Source organism: Hippopotamus amphibius, chromosome 6 (assembly GCF_030028045.1).
Source record: "Hippopotamus amphibius kiboko isolate mHipAmp2 chromosome 6, mHipAmp2.hap2, whole genome shotgun sequence".
Taxonomy (NCBI): domain Eukaryota; kingdom Metazoa; phylum Chordata; class Mammalia; order Artiodactyla; family Hippopotamidae; genus Hippopotamus; species Hippopotamus amphibius.
Window position 1 is genome coordinate 66,174,171 of NC_080191.1, and position 4,485 is coordinate 66,178,655.

The 4,485-nt window shown below is 37.5% G+C and overlaps 1 non-coding gene across 1 annotated transcript; it reads left to right on the forward strand.

The window, feature by feature from the left end:
• Window positions 1-3,774: 3,774 nt before the first annotated feature.
• On the forward strand, window positions 3,775-3,846 carry TRNAA-AGC (transfer RNA alanine (anticodon AGC)). Its single transcript has one exon. It is a non-coding gene; the product is annotated as a tRNA-Ala (tRNA).
• The last annotated feature ends 639 nt before the right edge of the window (window positions 3,847-4,485 follow it).

Here is a 4,485-nt window from a genome sequence, read left to right on the forward strand (position 1 = left end):
ATTAAAAAGATCCATGATTACTAGGGCTTAGCAGGAAGGGAGGAATGAACAGATAGAGCACAGAGGATTTTTAGTGCAGTGAAAATATTCTGTATGATAGATACAATTTATTATGTGTTTGCTAAAACCCAGAGAATGTGCAACACCAAGATTGAACAGTAAAGAATAAATTATGGACTTTGGGTAATAGTAATGTGTCAGTACAGCTTTGTTGATTACAGCAAATGTAGCACTCTGGTGTGAGATGTTGTGGTGGGAGGACTGGCATGTTTGAGACAAGGGAGTGTATGGGAGCTCTTGTACTTTCTGCTCAATCTTCCTATGAACTTAAAACTGATCTATAAAATAAAGTCTACTTAAAATGAAAAAAATCATTGCATATTTATAGTTTAATAACAACTCATTGGAAATTGAACCTAAAGAAAGATACCATTTACAATAGCATCAAAAAACATGAAAAACTTAGGGGAAAGTATGACAAAAATGGGCAAGTCTTTCCTTCCCCCATGGGTCTACTTGCCTTAGTTCTGTCTCTTCCAGTGGGTTCTAAGCACCATGAGAGCAAGTCTTCCCTTTATCCCTCGCACGTAGCACAGTTCCTGGCACGAAGGAGACAGTCCATAAATATTAGAGGAAGGAACTAAGGAATGCAGGAGCACATTGCTCATGACCCAAGTAACTATCGAGCCTATGGTTTGAAGCCAGAATTCTTATCTTAACCCTCTTCCTCACTGCATTCTTACCTTCATCCCTCTCCCCACCATCACTGATCTCCTTGTGTGTGGTCAATGTGGAAATTCTGGTATCCAGTTCTCAGCATCAGTGGTGGCAGAGGTCTTTTCAATAAAGACCTCCCTTTCCCTCATAGGGATGTTGCACATTTTGCTTTCTGTGGCTTCGAACAGTCTGTCTATTATTTCAATAAATTCATATTCAAATTTTTAAAAATGGGCAGGAATTTTATACTTAAAACTGAAAAATATTGCTGAGAGAAATATAAAGGCTTACGTAAATGGACACACACACAGGCACACACATGCACACATACAGTATGTCCGTCATGGTAAGACTCAATATCGTTCAGATGTCAATTGTTTCCAAACTGATGAATAGATTCAACATGATCTCAGTTAAAATGTGAGCAGGTTTCTTGTAGACATTGCCAAGCCAGTTGTAAATTCACATAGAAATGCAGACGATCTTCAGTAGCCAAAGTAATTGTGAAGAAGAACAAAGTTGAAGGACTCAAACTACATGATTTTAAGGTTTATTTTAAAACTATAGTAATTAAGAAAATGTCATACTAACCGAAAGATGGGCAAATAGATCGGTGGACTATAACAGAGTATCCAGAAATAGGCTCAAGCCACATGTGGTCAATTGATTTTTGAAAAAGTTGTTTATGGGAATGCAAAATGGGGCAATTTCTTTGGAATGTAGGGAGGAGTTATTAAAATTTTAATATAAAGCATCATATGACTCAGCCATTTCACTTCCACATATTTACACAGAAGAAAATAAAGCACGCATCCACAGCAGGAATTAAACATGAATGCTCGTGCTCGCTTCATTCATAAGCACCGATAACTGGAAACAAAATGTGTAACAGCAGGTGAATGGATATACAAAGGTGTTTTATACATAGTATATACAATGGAATAGTTCTCATCAAGAAAAAGGAGGAAAATATTGATACAAGCAGCCACATAGGCAAATCTCAGAATAATTATGTTGAATGAAAAAAGCCAGACAGAAAAACAGTACTTGCTGTATGATTCTATTTTGCAAAATCCTATAAAACGCACATTAATTTTTAGTGACAGAATGCAGATCAAAGATTTCAAGTGTGGGGGAGGGGAGGGAGACGGGCAGGGTGGGATTACAAAAGGGCACAAGGAAACTTTTGGGGATGAAAAATATGCTCATTATCTTGATCATGGTGATATTTTCATAGTTCACATATGTCAAAACATCAATTTTACACTTTAAGTATGCACTATTTTAAAATATGTACAAAATGACAATTCTAAGTGTTGACAAGGATGTGGAATAAGCAGGCCTTTCACATATTGTTAAGTAGGAGTGTAAAACAGTTTGGAAAATTATTGGACCTTCTTTATAAAATTCAACATATACCTGCCCTTTGGCTCAGCAAGTCTACTACTAGTTATTTTCTCAATATCAATGAAAACACATCTATAAAAAGTCCTGTACAAGAATGTTCATAGCAGTTTTATACATAGTATCCAAACACTGCAACAGCAACTCAAATACTCAGGAGAGGTGAATAGACAAATAGATTACAGTATACGTGGTCAGCAGAATATTTCTAAATAATAAAAAAGAAGTGAACTACTGGTAAGTACAATGATGGATAAGAATCTTTAATACACCTTGAAACCAGGCATGAAGTGATACATGTTCTAGTGGTTCCATGTCTATGAAATTTTAAAAAAGACAAAACCATAGCATGATGACAGAAATCAGAAAAGCATTTCCCTCCAGGTGTAGGGGAGGAAGGACTGTCTAGGGCGATAATAGACATGCTCTAAATCATGATGCAAGTCATGGTTAAGCAAGTAAGTATATTTGTCATCAAGATTCATTAAACTCTGCATATAAGATCTGTGGATTTTATTGTATTTACATATCTCAATATCGCAATAATAAAGTAGTTGTAAAAATGATTTAGCATGGCATACTGCACATATTATATCCAAAAACAAAAAAAGAGGATCTCATTGGGCCTGAGGGAGGGTGGGACAAAAAATGCTTCATAGAAGAAACACCACCTGAGCTGAAGGTTGCATAGGAGTTTGCTGCTAATGTAATTTGAGGAAGAAAATTACCAAACTATGGAAAAGCATGAAGTCATGGTAGGTTGTGGCCTGTTTGGGAAACATATCTTGGCTTCAAAGAAAACAACATGGTCAGAGAGGCAGGAGGTAAGTCTAGAAGGGTGGACAGGGCTTAAGCTGTGATAGGTCTCATGCACCAAGCAAATACATTTTAACTTTGTACATCAGTCCTGGAAGCTTAATCAATGATTAAGTTGCAAATTAACTTTAGAAGTCATTTAGCTTAAAACCATCATTTTATTTCTCTGACTCTCATTTGCCCCTGAAAATCATAATGACATACTCTACTCAGAGGGTTCTTTTTAGACTGTTTGCTTTGTCAATGTGGCCATTTGTAGCTATGATCTGGCAAGAGGATGGAAGTTGTACAGACATAAGAACAGCTCATAAGATAAGGATAAAGTCTAATTTAAAGACCATCATAGAAGCAAAGATTTGACAAGTCTGTGATTGGGGTATATTTTCAGGAAGTGGTTTAGAGAGTAGTGGGGTTTTATGTTTGTTTGTTTGTTGTTTGCCATGAGGCTAGGTCAAATTCAGCAAAACTATTTGAAGTTGGAAACTGTTTCTTGGAGAGGAAGAAGTAGTTGAAGAAGTTCTAAGAATCAAAAGGAAGATATTCAAGAGAGTATTATCACTTACGCTGAAAAGTAGCCAGAACACCTGAGTAGGATTCTGACACCTCAGAAGCCTATGGTAAGAGAAGCACCCAGTCGAGTATTACGTGATAATGGAGAAATCTAGTAGAAAAGCACTTGAGTTTTTCCCTGTACCTGAGGATTGTTTGTCATCCTTCAGAATATTTTTCTTCTTCTTCTGATTTTATCACCTCTCTTGCTTTTTTTTTTTTTTTTCTTTATAGTTCAGGAGTCCTGCTATTGCTTACAAGGTTCTGCTTAAGAACCTCTTAGAGAGAGGGGGTGTAGCTCAGTGGTAGAGCATGTGCTTAGCATGCACAAGGCCCTGGGTTCAATTCCCAGCACCTCCACCTGTACTTTTCTCTCACCTCCTTCACAGCTAAAATCTTTCAACCTGACAATGTCCTTGAAAGCTGAACTATGCAGCAAGTATTACCTTCATTTTACAATAAGGAAACAAACATAGACCCTTTCCCTTCAATCCAGACCCAGTTATCTACAGCAGACTTCTAAATTGCCTCTCTCAAAAGTACTGTAAAACGCAAAGAAGAGCAAACAGCCACCACAGGAGAGCTTCCTGATACGCTGCCAGACTCCACTGGGCTTAAACCCTAATGTTACCATAAATGTCACGCTCGATAGCACCACCTGTGTTACATTAACCTTTCAAATTTTTTACAGCTAGCTCTTCACCCCACCAGACTTTGAGTAAAACCGATGCTCCAGAAAGATGAAATACACTTATTCTTTTACTTCCAGGTCAATTGGCACACTGATGCCAATGCCAAAGAGGGAACTGTGGACCCACGAATCGAGTGTTCACATGCTCTAGTGTACTGACTCTTGATTATCTGCCCAGCCTCATCGACTGCCACACTCCCACTGCAATTCACACCCCTACCATATGGTACCACTCGTATAATCTTACGTCTAGAAATGGATAAACTTCAAATTAATCTCAGAAATAAATGTTGAATATTTCTAAAACT